At 33.3% G+C, this 27,818-nt stretch overlaps 1 long non-coding RNA gene across 6 annotated transcripts in view; it reads right to left on the reverse strand.

Moving 5' to 3' along the window:
* Window positions 1-2,151: 2,151 nt before the first annotated feature.
* LOC150093928 (uncharacterized) overlaps window positions 2,152-27,818 on the reverse strand; it is a 159,312-nt gene continuing 133,645 nt past the window's right edge. For all 6 annotated transcript variants that reach the window (XR_016550335.1, XR_016550333.1, XR_016550334.1 and 3 more), the window contains one exon: window positions 2,152-2,301. This is a non-coding gene — a long non-coding RNA (uncharacterized LOC150093928). The remainder of the gene's footprint in view (window positions 2,302-27,818) is intronic.

A 27,818-nucleotide genomic window follows, 5' to 3' on the forward strand; every position in this document is an offset into this window, starting at 1 on the left:
TTACTCTTGCTTCTTCCAACAACCCTTTCATGAAAATGACAGCAGAATTGGATGAAGAAAATGGCTATACCATAATATTGCTGGACTTTGCAAAGGCATTTGAACAGAATGCCACATTACGAAAGTTGAAGCCAATGGGGGGGGGGGGGGAAGATGACCGACACCAGAGTGTAGTATAAAATGAAGTGAAATCTGGGAGAATGAGGGTGACTAGTGTATTACCTCAGGGTTATGTACTAAGGACTACTATTTAATTGGCATACCAATGATGTAGGGAAATATAAGAGGGATATTCAGTTTGCTGATGATGCAAACTGTAGAGGGCAATAGTTGATAAAGGTGATGTAGATATCCTGCAAGATAATTTACATAAATTTGCAAAAGAAGTTAAAAAAAAAAACATTATTTTAATTTGACTGTTTTCCTGAAAAAACTTAGTTTCACTTCATTGGGAAATAGCAGGAAAAACTACAAGCAAAGTAATAACAGTTAGCATTTCTAGTGAAGAATATTTGAAAACAAAAAAATGGAAAGTGTGCATTTGCTATGGTTTGCTGTATACTGCTGGTAGATACAACTGTGTTGTGATGGATTTTGGAAGATCAGATTTCATGTAAAATCATTCCCTTGTTTTTTGTTACACTGCATAGGATACTTAATTATTTCAGTTGATTTTTTCAATGCTCTTGAGTAAAAGCAGTAATCAAAGGAGAGCATTTCAGTTCCTTGCCATTCTACTAGATGTTTTGTACTGATTTGTGCTTTTTCATTCTCAGTTCCATTTTCTTTCTTGATGGCTTTCGAACAGCATATCTCCTCAAATTTGATAGTTTGTCCTATGTAGTGTAGCCCACAACTGCAACTGATCATGTAGATACCTTGTTTTTTAAGTGGTGGATGTGGTGTAGGAGGTTTCATATGTTTCGAGATTTTGTTGATTGGGTAGAAAGCAACTTTCAGATTTTTTGACAAAGCAATCTTGCTATTTTATCTGGGATTGATTGTATATGTGTATATGAGAGAATTACTGCTCCTGTTCCATCTTTGTTACTGAAGTGTACCTGCATGCATGTACACTTCAGTAACAAATTACCAGTTCAATTACCAATGTATTAATCCCTGAAGATGCCAATTTAACTTCAGCAACATATAGAAAGTAATAATTAAATATTTTTAGTTATCTAGCCTACATTGTTAATTTCCTTAAACAATATGATGCTGGATATCAGTGTGTTGTGATGGATTAAGGAAGACCAGATCTGATGTAAAATCATTCCTTGTTTTTTTGTTATACTGTAGAGGATAATTCATCACGTCAGCTGATTCTTTGAATGCTTTTGCATAAATGCTTCTTATATTCTGAACACATTCTGAAACTAAATCAAATTACCTTATATTAATTATCTAGCCATTATTAGCAGTTGCTCATAATATAGGTTAATGACATCTGAAAAGTAGAATATATATATATATATTGATAAACAGGAATCAATACTACATTTTTGATGATAAATTATGCAAGTATTTTTTAAGTGAATCATACCTGAAATGTAACCATATGGTATATTAGTATTGGTATCATAATAACATAGGGTGATTTGATTTAGTTCAAGAAGCATTTTGTTACTATTATTATTACACAATACCACCTTGGAGTCCCATGAGAATCCATGCTACAAAATTCTATACCACACTACATTTCACTATGCTACATAGTCTACTATCTGTATAATTATCATCTACGATTGCACAGTATTTCCATCTTTAATTACATGTGTTCTCAGGCCAGTGTCTATTTTGTGGAAGGAAAAATTAATTCCAAGAAGGACAACCCTGCTACCTTTATATAAGATTGATAATTTACCTTAGTTGGAAAGCTTATATAAAGATTTCTTATGCATGATGAAAATCAAACTTGTGTCTTTTCTGATTGATTCAAAGGCTGCAGTTATATTGTTCTTCCATCTGTCCTATAGAGGTATTTTATGGAAATTAGTGAAATAGAAACTGGCAAGGTGAATTAATGGTATAGCTTTAAGTACGTAGCTTTGCTTTCTGAATTTAAAGTATGTTCAGTGGGTTAATAATTCACTTAAATTTATCTGACTGCATCAATCATGTAAATACTTCAAATTACATTAAGACTTCAAGAAGCATTTCAATATTTTATTTATATAAAAAAGTGGTGAACTACATATGTACAGCTTCATAACATAATTTCTTTTGGAATTTCTGTAGGAAGGAAGGCAGGAAGGAAGATAATGTATTTCTTTCGTTCAGGATATTCCAATATGCAGTTATCTGAAATTATATATAAAAAAATTAATTAGTAAATAATATATCTAATATTGCCAATTTTAATGCTTAATTGATTGTATGTTTATGATCTACATGGTTTCCTTAACTTGTCACATCTGTAAGTATAAGCTCTAAAAGATTCTGAATCCCGTTTTTCGGATGGGAACAAAATGGAAGAAAGCATTGAATGTTCTTTTACAGTCTGTTGTGGACAAACTGTTACAGAAGAACTCTGTTTTGAATTACATCCTATATATTCAAATAATTGACAGAACACCTTGCCATTGTGCACTCACTTTCATATATCAAGTGATTACACTCAACACTTCTAAAAAATAATAATAAAAAAAAAACAGCAGGCAATTTATAGTGAAGTAGGATCACTACAGATGATATAACAAAATCAAAACAGACCTGGCATTAACAGAACACATAAGATATCTGGTAATGATCCTTACTAGGGGTGGGAAATTAAGTGCTATTGGCTAAAAGTACATAACGGAATAGTACAAATGAGAGAGCATTTAAATTAGCTACATAAGTGTAAACAAACAGTTAAAAATAAGTAAATAATTATTAATACCTGACACCTCCAAGGAGTCTAAGGACTCATTGGTGGGCACTCCACTTTACATAAACCACCGTCTACTTAATCCTCCATCTACACACAACAACATTATGCCAAATCCGTCAACTGCACACAAATATAAAAAAGAGGGAAAAAAAGTTTTTAAAATTGGCCATAAAAATACATACAAAATCTAATTTTGTGGGAAGAAGAAAAATGGAGAAAATTTAGAAATGGATTAAAACAAAAGAATTTTAACCAGCTGTCATTTCCTATTTCAAGCCTATTCCAGATGAATGCAGGCATCATCTCTTCAGGATTAACTATGATATTAATGGGACAATGAAAAATAAAACATTATCTTCATAGATTTCATATTCCTGAGTTCCATCTGTTGATATCTAATTTTTGTTTGTGAGTTATTGGAATCTACCTAGATTCTTTTTGGTACATCACTTCAGGAGACCAGTGGCCAGTTTCAAAACAAAGACTTATCCAAAATTATTATTCAGAATTCCTCAGTTTTGCCAGTAGGATGAATTTTTAATTAATATAACATAGACTAAGTTATATACAAAATTATATGTTAGTAGTAGTAGAATAACATCATAAAAGTCAAAATCTTATGTGCGTAAAATAGTTAATAGTAAACATATGAAAATGCTAATTAAAATTTATGTAAATACATGTAATATGCATGTATTTATGTAAGTGTCCATTATATGAAAATTTTAAGGGGGAGGGAATTTTACACATTCACTATTTTTTTTATAAATTATACAATAAAATACTGAAAGTTAAACTTCAAATTGGCCTTTCTACATAATTACTGACACCATTCTTGTCAAAATATTTTCAAAGTATTCATATCTGTATAATATTTCATAACTGTAAGTTGAAGGTTTACTTGCTCATTTCGATAACATTCATCTGCTATATTTATTGTTCTCCAAATTATGAAAACTACTCTGACCTTTGCACCTTCTTATCTCTCAAGTTTGATTTTCTGCAATCGAGCTATCCATATAGTGAAATCTTCCTGATTGACTTTAATGTCAGCACCCCAACTGACTTCCCTTTTTCAGTTCCACTGACCAAGCTGGAAGGGATGCAGAAGTATTTACTATAATGAAGGTCCCAACATAATCATACATCCAGATACCTGATAACCTTCTCCGCTCTTCCAATACCCTTATTCTTTTCTTAACTACCTTTCCTTCCAGTTATACCATAGAGTTTACCTTTCCTCTCAGTAACTTGGCCAAGAATCTTGTGCAAGTTTTCTTACCAGCAAATCCCAACCTTGTGTCTGAAATTTGCTCTCTTTATGGCATCTCCCCAGTTGTACTCAAAAACTGTGGTCCAGAACCAACTCCCATCTTGTATTGCCTGTACAATCTTTTATACTCAGATGGCATTTATCCCAAAGCAAATATATATATATAAGGGGAGGAAAGTTCTGATAAACACCTAAAACAAAAATGATATTAAAGCAATTGATATTCATTGCCGAGAGTGAATGGTTTGTGGTAACAGAGAAAATATATGATGAAAATGTTTTTTTTAAATGAATCTAAGAAATGCAAGTCACGAAAGAATGAAGTGAATGATAACAAGGATATAAGGCAAGATTGTCATGGAGAATGCAGTAGCAGAAGCAGTGAGTGATAGTGCACAAAATATGACTGAGAGTTTAAAGGAAGTGTTTGAAAGTAATGTGGATGATGAGATGCTAGCGTGGAAAGAAATTACATGCTGATGTGAATGAATTCCTCCACAGGACAAAATGTGAGCTCGAGCAACTGGAGAAACAATTGGCAAGTAGTAAGGAAGGATGGAGCATGAAAAAAAAAGAGTGAAGGAAAAGAATAAAAGTGGGAAAGACTGGGAGAAAAGAGATAGTATTGTATGGGGATTTGATAAGATGTGTACTTAATGAGAAAGTGACAAAAGCATGTTTTCTAGGTGAGAAGGTAAAGGATGTTAGTGATGTAAGTATGCAGAAGAATGGAATGAACAAGTTGGTTGTATTGGTTGTATCACCTCTCAAATCATTTATGATTTGAGAGGTGAGAAATATGCAGTGAGAGAAGATATGAAAGAGTGGTTAGTGGAAGCAAGAAAGTAAAGATTGTGAGTCTGCTGCCTCAGTATGATAGGGCAGAATTGAGAAGGGCCATGATTGTCAATGGGAAGATTGTAAAGAAGGAAGTTTGATGGAGTGAGTTTGACAAAAGGACTTGTATATGCCGACTGCATTTGAATGGTTTTGGAGTTAGATGTTTGGAGAAAGTGTTGTTTAGTGAGAGTGTGGTAGTGCAAAACCAAGGAAACTAGAGATATTAGGGAAGAAGAAATCTAGCATGTGCCTGGCCACCCCTGTGATAAATAAGCATGGACACACTAATGATTACTAGGGGACGCGTTCTAGGGGTTACCCAGGGGATGCGCTCTCTGTAACCCCTAGAGAGCACGTCCCCTGGGTGGTGGATAGGGGAGCCCACCATGTGCGTGCGTGTGTATATGGTGGGATGGTCTGAATATACTGAATAAGGACTCATGGACCAACAGGGCCATAAGGGGCAATCATCTTGATTGTAAGGGAAGCAGCACTCCCATGGACCCCTAGCTGGATTTATTTCCTCTCCTTCTACTACTTTGAGGAAGATCCACTTACTTTAATCTTTCCTATAAGGCCTTATTAGCCAACTCTTCTTATTTTATGACCCTTATGCTATTAGAGTACCCGAGGGCCATGGGATCTTTTCATTTCTGGCCTTACAACTATGCCCTCTCTATAAACCTTACTGGAATTCTTCTATAATCTACTCTTTCTCCCTTCAATATACCCTATTCCTCCTATGGGTTTAAATTCAGAAGAAGGCGAGTTCAGAAGCCTTAAGGTAGCAGCGCTAACACTGAACTATTCCATCATCAGGCTAGTCCTCTGACATGGAGAACATAATTCTACTAGTAAGCTGACAGAAAAAGATAATCGGATTGAATCTATAGGAAACGACTCTGGAATGGAAAATGTAAAACAAAAATGGAAACGACAAAATATAATACACATAGCAAACTGGAATGTAAGAGGAATAGCATATAAAGAAATAGAATTAGACCAATTATTAAATGAAAAAAATTTTTAAATAGCAGTAATCACTGAAACAAAAAAGAAATTAAAAGGAACTATGAAAACTGAAAATTTTAATGTGATATACAGTGGAGTTGACCAAAGAGCACAAGCAGGAATCATGATTTAGATTCATAACTCCCTTTCAAAACAGTTAAAACATTATAAATTATGGAATGAAAGAATAATAGAAGTTGAATAAAAATAGTTAGAGGCTATTTAACAATAATTGGTTTATATGCCCCAGAAGAGGAAGAGAACAAGATAATATTGATTTTTATAATCAGCTACAAAACTTATATAATAAAATAAATAAAAATGATTATGTAATTTTAGCAGGAGACTTAAATGCAAGAATTGGAAACACGAAAATTAATAATAATAGAGGAATACATGGAGAACATACTCTAAACAGGAATGGTAAAAAATTGATTGACTTTGTAGTTTATAATAACCTAAAAATAATGAATTCCTTCTATAAACATAAAGACATACATAAATATACTTGGGCAGCAAGAGGATGGAAATCAATATTAGATTACTTTATACTAAATGAAAAGACATCAAAATTTTCACTAGATGTTAGAGTTCACAGAGGATATGAAATAAGCAGTGACCACTTCCTTGTTAAAATAAAATTAAGATTACCACCTAAATGGCTACAAGTAACAAGAACAGAAAGAAAAATTGAATCATTTGTTTATAAAACCAGACTATTGAATGACACAAATGTACAATGGCTATATGAACAAAGAATTAACCAATATCTAGACAAAATAAAACAAAATGAAGAAATAGAAAGGCTTAATATAAAAACGATACTAAATGCAGCAGCAAATGAAAGCTTAGGAAAGACCAAAAAGAAAAAAGAAGACTATCACCAATGGTTAAGCAGTAAAAGATTAGAAGACGAAATAGAATATAAAAGAATAAGAGCCATAGCTAAAAGAGAAGTCAGAAAAAGACAGAGAATCATGGAACAAATTTGTTTCTAATTTAGAACATGATTTGTATAAAGTAAGACCCAATGTATATAAAATTTTGAAACACTTAAATGCAGATACCAAAGAAAACATAAAATTAAACACTGAATTGAAATTAGAAGAATTTCTAAATTACTACACAGAATTGTAGACAGACAAATATTTTAAAAAAGATAACTGGCAAACAATTAATGAAAATGAAAAGGAAATAACTAAAGAAGAATTAGAGCCTGAAAGAAACAAGAAACAGAAAATCACCTGGAGAAGATAAACTAGGTTCAGAACTATATAAATATGCAGGAACTAGATTCAAAGAAAGACTCTTATTATTTTTAAATAAAATTTATTCAACTTGTATTCCCCCCGATAGAATGGAAAAAAGCAATAGTGATTCCTATCTTTAAAAAAAGGTAATAGTGATGACCCTAAAAACTATAGAGGTATCAGTATACTAAATTCCTGTTATAAAATATATAGCAGAATCTTAAATAACAAACTAATGAAATATTTTGCCTAAAATTAATAATAGAGAAAAGAAGAGAATATAATTTAGAAACACATATTGCATTTATTGACTTTGAAAAAGCATTTGACAAAGTTAAAAGAAACATATTATTTAACATATTAAAAGAAAGACAAATACCAAATAATATCCTAAAAGCTATCACAAGTATATATGAAAATAATCAAATACAAATAAGATTAAATCACGAGCTAGCATATACGAGAGAGATAAACCAAGGGGTCCGACAGGGATGTCCCTCTCAGCAACTCTTTTTAATATCTACTTAAATGAAATAATAATAAAATGGAATAAAAATTTACATCAAGGAATTAAACTTTCTCCTACAGTAAATTTAAACACTCTCCTCTTTGCCGACGATTAAATAATAATTACAAATTCTGAAGATAACTTACAGAAAGCTATTTTAGATCTAAATGAGATATCCAAAGATTATGGTATGATAATATCAACAGAAAAATCAAAAACTATGGCCTTTAAAGGACAAGATCCAGCAAGAACTAAAATAGTAATAGATAACAAGATCTTAGAACAGGTGAATTCATTTAACTACCTAGGATGTACGATCACATATGAAAATGAAAAAGATATAAACGTAAAAATTGCAAAATATTTAAAAATAACAGGTGTAATTAACTCTATATTTAAACCAAACCTAGTTCAAAAACAAACCAGACTAAAAGTGTACAATACATTAGCCCTACATTAATTCCATACATTAAGACCAGTCTTAATGTATGGAAGCGAAATCTGGACAATAAAACAAAAAAGACAGACAAAGATTAACAACAGCAGAAATGAAGTTTATGAGAAAAACTGCAAAGTATACCCTATTTGATCACAAAAGAAATGAAATTATGAAAGAATTAAACCAAGAACCAGTAATAGAAAAAATTAAGAAATATAAACATAAATGGATGGAACACGTTCAAAGAATGAAAACAGATTACTAAAACAAGCCTTAAAATACAAGGCATTAGGAAAAAGAAAACCAGGACGTCCTGTTAAATGATTCAACGATGACTTCTAAGGCCGGAAAGACCTAAATCCTTTATATGCATGATGATGATGACAGTAATGATTATACAATGCTGAACAGGATTTCACAGTCTCCGATTTAAACAGGTAACTATGGGCACACAGGGATGTTGAAATGAGAAATGCATGTACATGAATGCAAGAAGTATCAGGAATAAGGGTGAGAAGTATTTGGCATTGGTAAGCCCAACTTGGCCAAAAATTATAGTCCTAACTTAGACCTGGTTGACTGAAAATGATATGTAAAGGGTACTTTGAAGAGAGGATAGAAGGAACAGGACAGGAGGTGGGGTATTGCTGATGATAGCTTCAGAATTACAGCCAACAAAATTAGAAGTGAAAGCGGATATTAGATCTGTGGGAGATGGTTCATTTGAGGCTGTCTGGTATGAGATAGAGGCAAATAGGACAAAATATGTTGTTGGGTGCTGCTATAGACCAGAGAGTACACAGGAAAATGTCGATGGCATGTATCAGCACAATGAGTGTAGGGCAAACAATTATTATAGGGCACTTTAACTATGGGGACATCAATTGGAGAGAGGAAAAGGGGCATAGCAAGATGGAAGAAGTGAGATTTATACAGTTGCTAAGGGATGATCACATGAAACAACATGTTATAGATGAGACATGGATTTGAGGGTGTTGGAGAGTGACTATGCAGTCTTGTTCTGGGAAGTTGCCAAACACGTGGAGCTCTCTGTCAAGAAGGGGTTTATGTTCAATTATAAGGCTGGTGATTATGAGAGCTTCAGGAGTAATCTTGGAACAGTGCCATGGCTTGAGAAGCTACAAAGAAAGAATGTCAGTAATACACGGTAAGCGGTCAGAGATTGCGTTATAGTAGCAGTATCAGACTGCATATCCAAGGTCAGGAGGTTAAACCAAGTTGGAATTAAGTGGATGACATGACTAGGGATATAAAGCAAGAGCTGCAAAAAGAAAACATTGTGGAGGAAATATAAAGAAAAAAGTGATCAGCATACTCATGAGAAGTACAAAGTGCAAGCAAGAAGGGTGACTAATATGATAAGGAAGGCCAAATCAGACTATGAGAGAGAGAATAGCCAAACAGGCAAAAGTAAACCCAAATTATTTTTTTTGTTATGTAGCAAGTAAGAGGAAAAATGACTATGGTAGAATAAATTTTAACATTGCTCACGGTAAGAAGGTGACTGAACCAAAAGAAATAGTTGAGTTGCTGAGTGATCATTTTGCAAAGGTAATAATTTCATGGAAATTTCTGATTCCATGGAAATTACTGTAATAATAATAATAATAATAATAATATAGCATATTTCAGCAGGATAGGAAGCATGAATGGGATCTGAGGTTAGCATTCAAATGGCTTTTAAAGTTATGGCACAAAGTGAACAGAACATGATATTTAGTGGGATGTTGTTATAGACCAGGGAACATAGTGATGAGCAGGAAATGTTAAGCAAACTATAGCAACATAAATTGAACAGAAGAAATAGCACAGTAATAAGAGACCTGAATTCTGGAATTCTTAAGGGACAAATATCTTAGACAGTATGTATTGAGGGAATATGAAAATCAAGACTTTCTTTTGGTCATAGCATCAAAGGATCTGATTGTAACCTAGATGTCTTACCCTTGGTTGGTGAGAGTAACCATGTAGTCTTTATTGGGAGGATGAATAGACAGGTGAAAGGAGATATGGTAGAGATATAAAAGTTTGTATGTGCAGAAGTATCAAGAAAAGAAAAATTGATGTGCAATTATAATAAACTTAGAAACCAGGTGTCTAGCACAATGAATAGAAAATTTTGAAGGAAGAGAGAGAGAGAAAATGAGCAGTAGTGCATGGGAGCAAGCTAAGAAATATTTTTAGCAGTAATCAGAGATTGCAAGTGAAAAAGTGAACGTGATCTGGAGTCAAGTGGATAAATAATAATAATCTGAAGTACTTACTGGTCCACAACCTGGACTGATTGACTTTCATAACCATAATTTTTTTTAGGATAAGGTAGTCTTATGATATATATTTTTCATTTTTGTGTATAAATTGCCATGTATATTCTGGCCAATTTGTCTGTTACTGACTGAAGAACCAGAGAATTTTTTTTTTTGTGCGTGTGTGTGGGGGGGGGACCTTCCCTTTCTGTATAAGACTGGCTAACTCACATTCAGCTGAAAAAGCTCCAATAAAAGTTTTTAACAGCTCACACCTAGGTCTTTCCAAACAAAGGGATTCCTCAAAACTGACTCAACTATAGAGGCTCTTAAAGTGGATGCATATGGAAATAAAATAGCAATTTCAAATGAAAAAAGAGGTTTCTGGAAAAGTGTAAAGAAGTTGAAAGCAATTACATGTGGAACATAAGGCTCGGGCTAGAAAAGAGACTAGTATAGTAAGGAGACTAAATTGGAAAACAAGAAAAGACTAGCACTGCAATTGAAGGAAAATCCCAAGAAGTTATTCTGTTATGTAGTCAGTAGGAGAAGAAATTATTTTGAATAAATGACTTTGCTACTGCTGTCCCTGTCTAGCAAGGTCAAATGACCAACAGATGATATAGTGGAGCTCTTTAATGATTACTTTATTGGGGTGTTTTATTCTTAGAGGGATGGGGAGGGTTGAAGATTTATAGGTGCATGAAATAGATGTTTTTCAAATGTTGGGGTGTTTTATTCTTAGAGGGATGGGGAGGGTTGAAGATTTATAGGTGCATGAAATAGATGTTTTTCAAATGCTACGTACTCCAGGTGTCAGAAAGTCAATAAGACTGGATAAGATTTTGCCATGTGTTTTAAGAGAATGTGAGGAACAGCCACTGACCTGGTTTTCTAATGAAAGTCTTGCAAATGAAAAATTCCTGATTAGTGGAAGAACAGTAACATGGTGCTATTGCACATTATAATGCCAAAAGACTGCAGGTTCGAAACCTGCCGAGGGCATGGATGTTTGCGATTGTCTGTGAAAATACTAGTGGTGGTGGGCAGTAGATGGTGTTGGTGTAGATGATGCAGTTCACTGTAGTTGGTGGATTGAGTGGAGGAGACAGAGAGTTGTAGAGTGGGTGCCTTTCCTAGATGAGTCTTTGAACTCCTTGGAGGTATCATGTAATAATAATAAAATAATCAAATAGTGCTGGCTTGTAGGTCATTTTTGCATTGCATTGGTAACATGCAATGCAAAAATATTACTGCCATTGTAAAATGGAAACAAAGTTTTGGTGAAAGTAATAGCAGCTGGCACACAGAACTGGATAGATGAATCTAATATTATTTATGTAGGTCAGCACAGATTTGTTAAAAGATGATCTTCTTTCAGTAATGTGGTTGCCTTTTATTATTATTATTATTATTAAAAGAGAGAGAGAGACCTCCAGGGAGTCAGCAACTCATTGAGGAAGGTCATACTATTCACACCAGCTGTCATACCTGTTCTTGAATTCATTGATGCTACTTGCACACAATAATAATAATATTATTATTTTTATTATAATAATAATAATAAATTATTATTATTATTATTATTATAAAAATAATAATAATCATCCAATGACAATCCATTTCAATCGCACACTACTCTATGAGAGAAAAAATCTAGCCCCAACCCCCTATTTGACAGCATTCATTCTCAACTTCCATGAATGCTCTCACGTCTTTTCTCTACCCTCCATAAAATTAAAAATTCCATCAACTGAAATCTTATATGACCCTATTAGAAGTTTGTAAGTCTCAATCATCACTGCTCTTTCTCCTGTTTGTTAGTGTCTGCAGCCTAGAAATTCTCAATCATTTTTGACACTCTCCTTTGCACTCTCTCCACTGCATCAGAATCACCAGAGACCAAATTTGTTATAATGAGGTAACAAGCAGTTGATGAGTCAAAGACATATACTGCCATTTTCTGGATTCTGCAATGCATGGGTTAGATATCAGGTTACCAGATTGGATTGGAAATGGTTTTCTGATAGATAATAGAGTTGTGTATAGGGAACCAGTATCGAGGAGAAGGAATGTCACAGGCATGGTTCAAAGGCTGGCAGTAGGATAGGAATGGTGACTGGACCTTACTGTTCAATGTTTATTCCAGTGATATTGTCATTGGAGTGCAAGGGGATATACTGCCATTTTCTGGATTCTGCAATGCATGGGTTAGATATCAGGTTTCCAAATTGGATTGGAAATGGTTTTCTGATAGATAATAGAGTTGTGTATAGGGAACCAGTATTCAGGAGAAGGAATGTCACAGGCATGGTTCAAAGGCTGGCAGTAGGATAGGAATGGTGACCGGACCTTACTGTTCAATGTTTATTCCAGTGGTATTGTCATTGGAGTGCAAGGGGATATACTGCCATTTTCTGGATTCTGCAATGCATGGGTTAGATATCAGGTTACCAGATTGGATTGGAAATGGTTTTCTGATAGATAAGAGAGTTGTGTATAGGGAACCAGTATCGAGGAGAAGGAATGTCACAGGCATGGTTCAAAGGCTGGCAGTAGGATAGGAATGGTGACTGGACCTTACTGTTCAATGTTTATTCCAGTGATATTGTCATTGGAGTGCAAGGGGATATTAAATTTTTTCTTCAGATGATATGAAGCTGGGGATGGTTGTTAGTAATGGTGCTTATGTTGTGGCTCCTAAGGAGAATTTGAATTAGCTGCGAAGATGAGCAAAAGAATGAGGATATGTGTTTAATGTAGCTAAATGTAAGATTTTTAAATTTTGGCTCCACAGATGGCAGGCACTGGGTTCCTCCAGTATCGATAACCTAGAGTTCTACCGCTATGGTACTAAGAGAGATGTTGACCAGTAGATATATGAAAAGGTGGGTAGAACTATGATCGGACTACATCAGGATTACTGTACTCAAATATGGCCAGAAATTGAAGTTTATCGAGTAACTTTGGAGAGACACGTAGGGAGGGGGAATAACATGAACGACATCAGGGCCTGCAGATTGGTTATGAGGATAGGCTAAGGGCTTGTAACCTACATAGTTTCTTAGGTAGAAGATAAAGAAATCATATGTTTAACATATTTAAGCTGTTAAAAGCTATTTTAAAAGATTTTTTTGTATTGTAGAACAAGAGGAAGGGACAAGAATCCAGCCAAGAAGTTGCAAAAGGAATATTTGTGATAAAAAAAAATAATAAAGAAATAAATAAAAAATCTGAAAGGTGAAAATGCAACTGGAGTAGATGATATTCAACTAGAAATGTTCAGATACGGAGATATATCTGAACATTTCAAACTGAACTTTTAAAAAGATATAAAAGTTTTTTTTGTTTGTTTTATCTCAATTATGCAATATCTACTCTTGTATAACTCAGAAGGCCTGGTCTCTGAAGGTCAGGTCAAATGCCAGAGGTCTCATAAGATTTGATGCAAGCATACTTGAGAAGAAGCTACAAAAAATTATAGAAATCGAATTTTGGGAAAAACAAGCTAGATTTGGGCTAACTAAATGTTGTTGAGATCAAATTTTTACTTTAAGACAAATAGTTAAAAAATCATAGGAATATTTTGCTGATCTGGTTGGCTGAGTGGTTAACATATCTCTTCAACTAGTAGGCTTGGGTTCAAATCTCACAATAAGCTTGAATGTCTGTGACTGTCTTTAGGTAAGAGATGAATTTCATTATTTATTGGTGGAGTGAAGTGTTATATACACTTCACTCCAGGGCCTGTCTTTGTGAAGCAACATTATGTTTACATGATGTGGTTTTTCAAAATTAATAAAAAAATGCTTTCCATTTTTGGCTTCACAAGGATGGACCTTTTCTATGGAATGTTACATGACTTATGGACCCACCATGTATATATAACAAAGATATATTAGTTAAATTTTGTAGATCTGTAAAAAAATATATGATAAGTGGCCAAGAGAAAGGTGGTTCAAAACTACAGTTATGTGGCATAAAAGGAACAGAGCAATGCACAGTCTATATTTGAGTTCCAAGACAGCAGTTAGAATTGAAGGTTGTGTTAAAAGATTGTTTATGTAAAATCAAGTATAAGACAAGGGTGTATATTATCTCCACTGCTATTCATCATTTATACAGATCATGTTAGAAAAGAAAGTGATGTTAAACCCAGTGGCGCACTCAGGATTTAATCTTGGAGTGGGCCCGAGCACTCAAGATTTAATCTTGAGGGGGGGGGGGGAGAGTTGAGTAAACGATTTACGAATACACACTACGCATTGCATATGACCTATGACTGAGCATCTGCAGTGATCGCCAATACATGACAAGTAGTATAGAAATAGAAGACACAACATAGATAAAAAAAAAAGAATTTTAATTAGGAAAAGATTTTTGGAAAATTTTCTGGTGTTTATTTCCTTTTTTTTTTTGGAGGGGGGGGATAGAACCCCTCCCTGGGTGCGCCGCTGGTTAAACCTGTTATCAAAATTGGAGATATTCAACTCAGTTCTTAAGTTTCTGCACATAATGTTATACTCTCAATAAATCCATTAGCACAAATATTCAAAACTCTTTAATTAAATTAAATAACTTCTATAACAAATACAAATTTACTTGTTACAAGTATGAAACTCAGCAATAAAAAGACCAAGATTATAAACGGGCAGGATAGAAAACATCGTTTTGTATGGAGAACCTGGTGTGGTGGGAACCAGCAGAATAAATTGGTATGAAATAACAGAGGTATTAGCCAAATTATTATTTTCGTGACACCTCCAAGGAGTCCTAAGACTCATCGCGGGAGGACCCCTATTGTACAACTCTCCGTCTCCACCTCTGCACCGAACCTCATCTACATCAGCGCCATCTACTGCCCATCACCACAGCTAGAATTTTTTTGACTGTAAATTGTGTGTGTTCTGAAGGACCGATTTGTCTGTATGCGGGATGAAAAACCCGAGTTTACAGGAGAAAAAACTCCGTATGAGCTCGGCTAACTCACCTTCGATTGAAAAAGTCCATATAAAGATTTAACTAAATAGCGTTCCAACCAGCTTTAACTTATAGATCTGAGAATCAGATTAAAAATAACTGATCAAAGACTAGAGACCATAGATATGAAAGTTCTGAGAAAGATTAGTCGATTGAACAGATGGCATCAGTTGCAAGTTTTTTCACTTGGTCATACTATAAATTAAAGATGCCAAGAAGTTATATTCTTAGGTTCTTCCTTTATCCAAGTATAAGCAAACAAAGTTTACACCTGAAGTAACTTCAGGACTGGGCAACTTGTATATAGAGGCTAATGACTTCACATCACTTGCCTATCCCATAATGCAAAGCACATGTCCTTAATGACATAATAATGCTATACATTATAGAAAGGGTCATTAGTCAGACTAGTTTCGACTTTTACCAAGGTCCCATCAGCGGGAGCTAGACCCAGAGGTGATACCAAGGTTGAAGTAATGCAGAAGTCATATTTTCATATACGAGTAGCCAAAAGGTGTCACACCTGATTACTTAAATACTCTGAATTAGAGATAGATGATTGAAGATTTTTTTTCACTTGGTTATACTATAAATTAAAGATGCCAAGAAATTATATTCTTGGTTCAATCCTTTATCCAAGTAAGCAAACAAAGTTTGTGCCTTCAGGACTGGCCTGAAGTTACTTCAGGTGGAAATTGGGGGGGGGGGTCTAATTCCTGGCATCTGGATATTATCAAAAATAATATGTAGGTCGCTTTCTAGATATTACTTCTGAGTGTAGTGAAATCGTTCTTTAAAAAATAGGAATAATTTCTGAATAGCACATTGAAGCTGATTTTCATCTTACTCGAAAATAGCGGATGGATTAGTGATGTAAAATGTATTGAAGTTTGGAATGTGTCACCACTGCAAGGAGTGTGAAGTGAAAGGGGGGGGGGTGGAATGTTTTATCATTAGCAAAACTGGAGAAGATTTTAGGGCAGTGAGAAGCGATTTATGGACAAGAGAGCAAGAAGACTTGTGTAAAACTAGCATATTGGCAGGCAAATTTAAAGACAGAAAGTTATCCATTAGGATACATAATGAAGGACAGGATAGGAACAAGTCATTGGTTACAAAGTGGTTGCTTGAGCATTTGTCAACGTTTATGAAAAAATTATATAACTTACTGTTGCAATGTGATTTTATTACGCTTTTCCATAATGCAGTCAGGCAGCGTTATCTCAAATGCGGTGAAAGTTTTTATTAAACTGAGAAATTAACAGAGAATTTCATAATTCTAAATTTATAACTTTGAATACCAATGATGAATCCTTAAAACACATCAGAATGAAAGGCAAAATATAGTTCTAAAATATAGTTATAAAATAAGATTTTGTCTGAGTTCGGAGGGAGGGTGCGTGTAGGAAGTGACCACTTGAAAAATGTGAAGCAAGCTTTGCACCAACTTTACTATGAGTTTTCAGAGAATTCCTGTGAATTACACATCAGCCATAACCTTTTATGACGTGTGACAAAACCAGCGGAAAATACTGATGTTGCCACATCCGAATTACTGAATAAGTGCAAGTTATGGCGCTTAAATATTATGGGGGTGGCATGTTGCATAAGATGTCATCCGATTCGGAAGTTACTTACCTGGTTCCACCGCTTGCTGCCCGAAAAGGAATGCTCAATAAATAACCTTTGCGAAACAATTTAATATACTACTGAGGGAATGAGAAAGTAATTCTGTGGTTGACTATTTACACCCATAGAAGTTTGATGTTCTATGGGTATAATATAACTGTTTATGATTGTGAAGATCAAGTTCATAAGCATTTCATCAATCAACGCTGAATTTCACAATCAATAATACCTTCTCTCTACTTTCATTTGAACATTGCGCCATGTTGCAGACGGTAACGTTCCACACAGACACATCATATTACTGCTTCCATCTACACACCACACACGCACAGTTTCAGAACGTCGTCACTGTGATTAATAGTGGCTTGCAAGTGAGTTTTCCTCGATCCTGTTATATACTGGGTGCTTTCCATTTTTCGCCAGAGGATCGGCTTCTTGTCCAAGAAAAGAAAAACGTGTTTCAAGATATTAAAAACTTTAAATCAAAAGCAGTACTTATTTAGGTGTTCCATAATCCGTTGTAATTTTTCTCTGTCAGATTTTAAAAACATTTTTAAGTATGATTCTTTTTTATTTTATTTTATTTTAATTTTTTTTTGCCTGATATATATGAAACAGTAGGGTTTGATGAAGCTTGTAATATGATTCTATGAAAATACAAATATCACATTATCTTACAGTGACAACCACACTATGAAAAACTACCCAAATAGTCACAGTATCATACAAAGTATATTCATCTTCTACGATCTCTCTTTCTCTCTCTCTCTCTCTCTCTCTCTCTCTCTTCCTTATACCGTATTTTCATTTCACTGATGCTTTTGACTCGAATGAATATCATAACTCGTTCAATAAATATATTGGATTATTTATACTTAATCATTCGACTGTTTTCATGTAAAGATAAGCAAACAATGACATAAACAAATTGAAATGTGAGACACTTTTCAATATACGATAGCCATTTTTGCAGTTGGGAAAACACACCTGTTAAGATATTTTCAGTTTAAACACAGATTCGAATTTTAGTTGAAAATCTTTGTATAAATTCTGCAGATTACAATTGTATATTATACTTCATTGAGGGCTGTAGCTAAAGTCAGTATAGTTGTACAAAATAATAAATTACCGTAACCGTATGATCAACAGGTAATACAATAATAATAATAAAAGTGCTGCATTCCTTTATAATTTGCCGTTAGTGATATGTACACGCCATACAATGCGCGTTTTTAAAATAACCAAACGTTTACAGCGAATGGTCCTCCTATCTTCTCCGCTTTCAGAAGCAAAAAAAAAAAAAAAAACTTGCTAAATATTTAGCAAATAATTAAACAAACCGAATATGTGTGTGTGAGAGAGGGTCTTCAGAACCCTAGAGAACTAGAACTGCTCTTCCTTCTGGTGCATTCGTTAACGACATCTTTAATCCTGTTTAAATACAAGGATTTGAAAGACCAATAATTAAACCCTTTGAGATATCTAATTGGGTCAGTGGAACTTACACGACACTTGATAGATGGCGTAATTTGCACTAATTGCTTCTGTTGCTTGCAACCTTCTCAAGGGTGTGCGTGTGTATGACCAAGGGAAACGAAGCTGAAGAGGGGAGGATAATGCTTATTATCGCTTATGGAATCTCTGCAATACGCCGCACAGTTTCTACTGCACATTATGGAACGAGGCCTTACTTAAACTTCGTTATGATTATAATAAATGTACACTATAAATAAACATGATATCTCTCTGTTAAACGGTTGCCCAGTTACATTTACAAAGTAAGCAAGTTTTTTTTTCTTTAAAAATTCTTTTAAGTGTATTACAAATAGCTTGAAACTTTGTGAAATAACCAAAAGTAAGATAAAATTGAACGGGTCGATCGACTACAAACTTTATAGTACATTCTTCTTGCATTGTATCATGCAGGAGTATTTTTATAGCTTTGAGGAATGATTGCCTTACTTGCATTCGACGAAAATCCTTCATATTCCCAGTAAAAAGAGGCCCTTTTAATGCATCCAGTTCCAATAAGGTTTTTTTCGAGTAAAATAAGCTTCTCTAATACACCATAATACTTTGCATTTTCATAGAACCACCTTCACTTGCAGGGAGTCTTCTTCTCGGCTTGGGTGTCGATAGTGTCATAATCCAACGAACTCAGATCTCCTTTGCTTTACTACATAGAGCGACACGTGCAAATGACCTGAGGGATAGAGAGGGCAATCATTTAACACTGTCAGTGGAGGATCGGGAGATAGTACAAGTTACATTTGAGACAGCTTCTGATGATGTCTAACGGTACTTATTCAGCATGCGTCAGGTTGGCGATATAATCATCGTAGATGTAGGTTTGGAACTATACACATAGTTTGAGGGATTGCAACAAACTCGAATAAACTGATGGGGGATTATCGTGATGAGTCCAAAGAGACAGACGTGTGCAAATTTATGTCTGTTTAATATTTGTCAGCTGCGTAGGTTCGCATCTACAAGCACATAAGAACATCGTCTTCTTTAAGAATGAAAGAGGGTGAGATGAATCTTTTGATGTTTAAGGATTCGAAAGAAGATTGTCCTCTCTCTCTCTCTCTCTCTCTCTCTCTCTCTCTCTCTCTCTCTCTCTCTCTCTCTCTCTCTCTCTCCTTGTCTGATAGCTTCTCGTAATCTAACTTGGGTGATGGTCGCAAAACACCTCTGAAATTATAGCCCTTACAACGATAAAACGGGAGAAGGGCATCACCCGTTAGATGTACATAAAAACGAACGTTTTTCTTTTGTTTTTGTTTCGATTTTAAAAATATGTACTGAATACTTCGAGAGAAAATATATTCGGAACGACAAACGAAAGCTAGTTTTCTTAATTAAGTTAAATCATCTTAGTAAATAATAATAACTTCTTCATAAATAATAATAAGATGGTTCCATGCATGGATGAAATAAATGTATTAGTTTAAATGTAATATCCTGGTTGGCAAACTATGTTGTTTGGCGACAGATCGGTAAACACTCAGCCAATCAGTCAGGCAAAGTAATAACACAAGTTCATTCAGAAAGAGCATATATGCAATCAGTATCACTACCAAACGAAAGCTAAATAAGTGGATGTTTACTTAACAAATACAATTAGTAGGCTATATTCGTCATCCAACATTACTGCTTATTCACAACTAAGTGTGTTATATATCTTCTTCTTCTTCTTCTTCCTAACATAGATTTTAGGCCAGGTGGTCTGTTCCGGTCTCATGCCATCTCTTTCGATTCTTCTTTTTACACGTATTTTATCTCTTATTCTTAAAGAATAAGAGATATCTCTTTTATATCTTTTTATATCTTCTTTTTCTTAAAGAAAATTCTCATATTTACATGTGACATGTAATATGAAGATTTTCTTTTTTGTAGATTAAAAAACTTGATTTTCTTCACTTCCAAATCTAGATTAACAGCCGAGATGAGGACACAAGTGAGATTTTTAAATGCTAAACTTTATAAAGAGATTTTAATATCAGAAAATTTCTCTTTTTGTGACATGCCCGGTTGTAATGCACGAAGTTAGACAGTCAGAAATCTTTCAACTAAGCTATTTCGACTGTTATTAAATCGCAAAATAATAATAAATTATATAAGTAATGAATTTGCACCTTTTAAATAAAAGTACATTTAATAGTTATTAATTTCTACAAAACCTATTACCAAAGTAATCTATTCCCCCCCCCTCCAGAAATTAACGGAAAGAATGGGATTTTTTCCTTAGGAACGGTTTAATCTTTGTCTTTCAACTGGTTTATGATTTTGTTAACATAGTATAATATAATCTGCTATATCTTGATTTATTTTGATTGATCAAACTGACGCACTCCTTCAGGACGTAGCCAGGACTTTTAAATAGGAATACAGCTTCCTCTTATCATGATAGAAACAGCTTAAAGATCTGGCTGTGCCTTGGAGATCCGTTACGAATGCAAAACTCTCCAAACCAGAGTATAAGAGAACTTTTTCCTATCTAAATACACCATAAACAAGTTCAAAATAATTTTAACATATACTTCCAGCATTCTGATAATCTCATAGTTCTCAGCTTTAAAATTAGTGAAACCTTCAAGTCATAACAAAACGATTAATATTAAGGATTTATCAAGCTAGAAAAACCTGAGTCCCAGAGAAGGAAAAAGTTCTTCATTTATTGTTCAAATGTGAGCTTCGACGTTACATTACAAATATACCATTACAGATACTCTTGAATAGTTAAAGAAAAAATTTCCATAATTCTGGCTATTTTACATGTGCTTGCTCAATAGATCAAGCGAACAGTGACGGGTAGCCTTATCTCACCTAACTTAGCTGATTTGTTCATGATTTATCTTGGGGTACAATTGTTTTCAAATACATTTCTGCACCCTCGTGTTTGGCATCGTTTCGTGATGATGTGTTTGCCACCGTCTGCTTATGAAGATGAACTTAAAATCTTTTTTAAGGCAGATCAATAACATCCATCGACGCATAAATTCTCCATGGAAAAATAAACTAGATAATACCTTAATTTTATTTTCTTATTTTTAGTTGTGTCACACGTCGTTTTCTTGATTGATCATGACGTTGTGATCATGCTGTTTAATAGATTAAACAGAAAAATCGTGTCCACTTTTACCGAAAGATGCATTCATGTGGACTTCCATCATCTGTCTTCCCCAAAAACTTGGTATCAGTAAAAACTCTTGTCTATGGAGACCATTTCAGATGAAGATAACGAAATCAACACATAAGAACTGGCCTTATATTGAAGGTTAAATACAGTACAGCTAACATTACTATGACTAGGCAGAACTCGAGTGGCTATTCCTTATTTAAAAATGATAGCTGGAAAAAATAAAACTACTCTTCTGAAATTTCTGAGCCTTGTGGTATAAAGACCATCTAAACACGAGATGAATTATAGGACTAATAAAGTGTCTTTTTTCCATCTCAGAATTATGTGGTGTTTATACCGAAAAAAAAATTCTCATATCCTAGAAACCTTCATTTATCACCTCCTTTTCTCTAGTTAAGAAATTACTTTCATTTTTTTTTTTTTTTAAATTTCTGGTCTCTTTCTAGTGTTTTCAGAATTTTCTTGCTCCTGTAGCTTAATTACTATCTACGATTTTTGAAGAGCAAAGGGAATGGTAAATACGTGTATATTGTCATTTATCCCCTGGGAGTGGTAAAAGAAAAAAGGAAGGTATCTGTTGGTGTGTTTCTTGAACAAGTGGAGGTCGCAATCATTGAGAAAACAGTATAGAAAACGCTTTTCCAAAGAACAGAATTAGATGGGATAAGAAGTTGATTCAGTACATTTGGAACTGAACTTGCGTATGAATGGATGGATCAACATCTCCTATTTTTAGAAGTAGAGGAATGGTGACGATCGTTTCGGCGAAACAACGCTTGTAAAAATACATTCAGAAAATAAAATGCAGAAGCAGTGAATTAATGTTGTAAACAGTGAATTTATGTTTAAAACCCTAAGTTTATTACAATATGATAAAATAATTTGTCATTCTAAATAAAGTTAAGAAAAAATGCATGCAAACTTCGATGCATAACGTAAACTGTACGACAGTTTTGATACCCAGTAATAGTAGTAGTGACCTCTCCATGACTGTAGAAGTCACTACTAGTAGGAACTTGCTAGCAATAGTTTCCATCTTATTTTATTATTGAGAAAGGCATCCAGGATGTTCAGTAAGTATTATTTGAAAAGACGTATGTTATTGAAAGGCATATTTTACTGAAATCTCACTAAGTATACGAAAAAACAATTTCTTTTAGTGTATCAGGGAGAAGGTTAATGTGCCTATAATGGTAGTTACCCCCCCCCCCCCCCAACACACACATACACACATACACGGAAACAGCACATTTTCTTGTGTTTTTAACTTAATATTATTTAACTTTAATAACTTTAATTATTTAAATTATGAAAGCATAATTTCATCAATCTTTCCCATAAATTACAACATGTTATTTTTTATTAAATCTAGGATTAATAATTTATTTTGTGTCGAATTGCTATTATAAAAAAAAGAAAATAAATAAATAAAAATTAAATTCCTTATCATTTCACTAAATATTTAATTAATAGTCACTTAAATGTTTATAATACGTACATTTCTGTATATTTATTGCCATTCATTAAATGTAATAGTTACACAGTTACTAACAAGACTTATTTCCACATCTATGAGAAAAGGAGGATGTAAGACTATTTGCAAGTTATTGTTTTTCCATATTTTGCAACCAATCTTTTGGAGATAAAACGAATTGTAAATGATAAGGAGGTTTATATGAATTCATGTATAACTTCTTTTTTTTTTTGCTAATACTAATGATAGCAGAATCGCTTCGATCAATTTCTACTTCTGTTTTTGTTTTCCAAAGATTACTATTATCTATCACAATTCCGTGCAAGCCTTACCCAAAGACTAAAGCCGAATGTAAGAAAAAATAAAGGGGGGGGGGGGGAAGAAGAAGGAAAGAAATCGACAGCCATTGGCTATACAGTGTATTCAACTACCATCAACGTTATTCAACATGCAACTAGGTTGGCAACGGAGAATTTAAATAATGTGACCGGTATTTTTATGGCAAGTCGTTTCGTGCGCATCTTGCACGTTCGTATTGTGTATGTAAAGTGGCCCCAGTCGTGAGAGACGGCACATCTTGCTGCATTTTTTTTATCCATACTTTCATTTTTATTCCACACCTACCCAACTATTCAAATTGTAATTAAATATGCCATGTTTTTGTAAAGTGCAGCCAGAAAGGGAAAGAGAGAGAGAGAAAATGGTCTTTTAGTAATATGTCTGCTTATCGATGTTCGTCTGCTCTATGAACACGAGAGAGCACGTTCCTATAATGCAAATATTTCGTGCTACTTTGTCGTTTGGCATTCCATATTAGGTCGTGTTCTTTTTCAAGCTCTTATTTTAATAAAATGGCACCTTTCTAATATATTCGAATTGTTGAATGTGGTGTTTTCATTTAAAAAAATATTATGAGTGTCTGCAGAAAAACAACAAAGAATACAAAAAATAATAAAGCATACAGAAAAAAAAGAAGAATTAAAAAATAAACATATATACCTTCAGCGACATCTATCCACTGCCATGAATAATAGATATTTTTTTTAAAAAATCATGCTATTTGCATTCATTATAGAAAAGGAGTTCTCACATTCAGTTATTAATGTTAATGTAAATCTTGAGAATAATATCAATTTTAATAGAGACAAAACCAAAACCACTAATGATTACACAAATGATTAAAACAAAGTAAACAATGATTAAAATGATGAAGAAATTAAAGAATTTCATGAGAAAATGGAGGAAACTATTCAAGGGAGGAGTGAAAGACAGGGTAGGAAAGGAAAGAATAAGCTCTGTTGTGGGGCCATATGGATATGATATAAGAAATGATAGAGGTGATAGATGTATTGAATTTTGTTTAAAACATAAATTGATAATTGCAAACACTTTTTTATGAACAAAAAAAAGCAAGGTATACTCGGAGATATCCCGATGGTACACATACTAATCAAATAGATTTTATTATGATCAGTCAGAGATATAGAAATGGAATAACAAATGCAAAAGTTACGCCAAGTGTGGATCAGACCACAGATTTGTGAGAATTACAATAAATATAAAGCTAAAAAAGATAACTAACATATTTAGAACATTCAAGTGGAATACAGATAAATTAAGTAACAGTAATAGAAAGACTGTATTTCAGAATTAAATAGCACAGTATATTGAAAAGAAAGAAGATCCCAACAAATGGATCAAAATAAAAGAAGCAACATTGACTGCAGCAGAAAAAATGTATTAAAAAAATAAAGAGTAAATTAAAAAAAAAAGAACATGGCTGACTGGAGAGATACTAGAACTAATGAATAAAAGAACTTGGAAAAATAACCCCAATGGAAATGAAGAATATAAAATATCAGATAGACAAATAAAAAATAAATGTAAAGAAAAAAAAACATAGATGGATCAATAATAATTGCTTAGAAGTACAGAAATTAGATAAAGAAAATAAAATTATAGAGTTACATTCAAAAATAAAATTTCTTAATAACCAAAAGAAAATAACAAGCCAACAGTTAAAAGATAAGAAGAAGAATGCTATTATAAATCCAAAAGACAAGATACAAAGACGGAAAGAATACCTAACAGAACTGTATAATGACCACAGGTCTGGCAAACCTACGATCAGTGTTCATTCAAAAAAATCCAGGTATGCTTAAAGAAGAAATAGTAAGAGCAATAAAAGAACTAACTAATGGCAAAATGACGGGTTGTGATGGAATATCAGCTGAGTTAATAAAAGAGATAGGGAAAAAAAGGAACTGATTTTTTAATAGAAATAATACAGAATATATATGATACATACATACTACCAAAACACTTCATAAGCTCTATTTGCATTCCGATGTCAAAAAAAAAAAATAATAAAAAATAACGCAGCAGAATGTAAAGATTTCAAAACAAATTAGTATCATATCCCATACTTCAAAAATACAATTGAAAATTATAAAAATAGAATGTGTTTTAGAATTAAATACCATATAAGTGAAGAACAAAAGGGATTCATCCAGGAAAAAGTACAATTAATGCAATTTTTGAATTAAAACTTATTGAAAGATCAAATAGAAAGAAATAATAACATATATCTCTGCTTTATAGTCTTTCAAAAATCATTTGACACAGTAAGCCATGAAAAGTTAATAGAAATATTAAAAGCCATTCAAATTGGTACAAAAGACCTCAGAATAATAATAGAATTATATTAGAATCAGAAGACACGAATTATAAACGACATTAATAGTGAAACAATAGATATCAAAAGAGGTGTGAGACAAGGGTGTATAATATCCCCTATACTTTTTTAATATATACAGTGACATATAATGAATGAATATGAAGAAATTGAAATGGGAATAAAAATAAATGGCATTAGAATTAACAATATTAGATTTGCTGATGATCTGATGTTCATAGCGAAATCCAAAACAGAGTTACAAAATATGGTTGAATATTAATCAAAAAGAGTCAAAATTGTGGCTTAGTATTAAATACGGCAAAAACTAAGTATATGGTAATAAGAAAAAAAAAAAAAAAACAGCGACAAAAAAAATTAAGAATATCAACAGGATTCGTTCAAAATGTAAAGATTTATAATTACTTAGGAGTAATGATCACTGACAAAGATAAGGACAATCATGTTTGGTATTATGGATGGTGTAAACAGAAGAGGTAGACCATACAGAGAATGGATAGACGACATAAAGGACTAGTAGTGTGGAATGGATATACACAAAAGTGAAGGAGGCGTCAGACACCAACGGACAGTGAGCCCATGGTTCGTGATGATGATGATGATGATGAATGATCACTGAAAATGGAACAACAATTATGGAAATAAAATCAAGACTAGCCAAAGCAAAAGAAGCATTCTAGAATAATAAATTACTAATGATCTCTGGAATAAATAAACAGACTAAAATAAGAATAATAAATCCTATGTATGGTCCACATTAAATTATGGATGTGAGACGTAGACATATATACAAAATCCATAATCAGGAAATTGCAGGCTTTTGAGATGTGGTGCTATAGGAGAGCACTGAAGATTTCTTGGAACAAGAAAACAAAACTAATGAAAAGCATTGAAATTAATGGGAATCAAAAGAGCATTCATGGAAGACCCTATAAAGAGAAAGTGCAAGATGGCAGGAACACATATAAAGAGGATTAGCAGGGAAAACGTCTCTGGAAGTACTGGAGGGAAAAGTAGAGGGAAGAAGATCTCCTGGTAGACCAAGAACTTCTTGGATTGATGATATAAAGAAATTGATGGATAACAAGCAGGAGCAGCTCGTGGGTTAAAATCGTGGAGATGTTGCAACTTTCGAAATATACATACGCATTGTAAGTACAGTGCACACGTGTTTGGATAAAATATCAAAATTATGGTAAAAATTAAAAAAAAATTTAACATGAAAAAATATTGTTTATTATCGATAAAATTATACAGTTTGGTATAAAATACCAAGGAAAACATAAAATTAAACACTGAATTGAAATTAGAAGAATTTCTAAATTACTACACAGAATTGTGGACAGACAAATATTTTAAAAAAGACAACTGGCAAACAATTAATGAAAATGAAAAGGAAATAACTAAAGAAGAATTAGAAATCATCCTGAAAGAAACAAGAAACGGAAAATCACCTGGAGAAGATAAGCTAGGTTCAGAACTATATAAATATGCAGGAACTAGATTCAAAGAAAGACTCTTATTATTTTTAAATAAAATTTATTAAACTGGTATCCCCCCAATAGAATGGAAAAAAGCAATTGTGATTCCTATCTTTAAAAAAGGTAATAGAGATGAGCCTAAAAACTATAGAGGTATCAGTATACTAAATTCCTGTTACAAAATATATAGCAGAATCTTAAATAACAAACTAATGAAATATTCCGAAAACTTTATTCTAGAGGTACAGAATGAATTTAGAAAAGGACGATCATGTATAGACCCGGCCTTTTGCTTAAAATTAATAATAGAGAAAAGAAGAGAATGCAGTTTAGAAACACATATTGCATTTATTGACTTTGAAAAAGCATTTGACAAAGTTAAAAGAAACATATTATTTAACATATTAAAAGAAAGACAAATACCAAATAATATCCTAAAAGCTATCACAAGTAC

Source organism: Typopeltis vanoorti, chromosome 23 (assembly GCF_054136105.1).
Source record: "Typopeltis vanoorti isolate ZY-2024b chromosome 23, IOZ_Tvanoo_1.0, whole genome shotgun sequence".
NCBI lineage: Eukaryota > Metazoa > Arthropoda > Arachnida > Uropygi > Thelyphonidae > Typopeltis > Typopeltis vanoorti.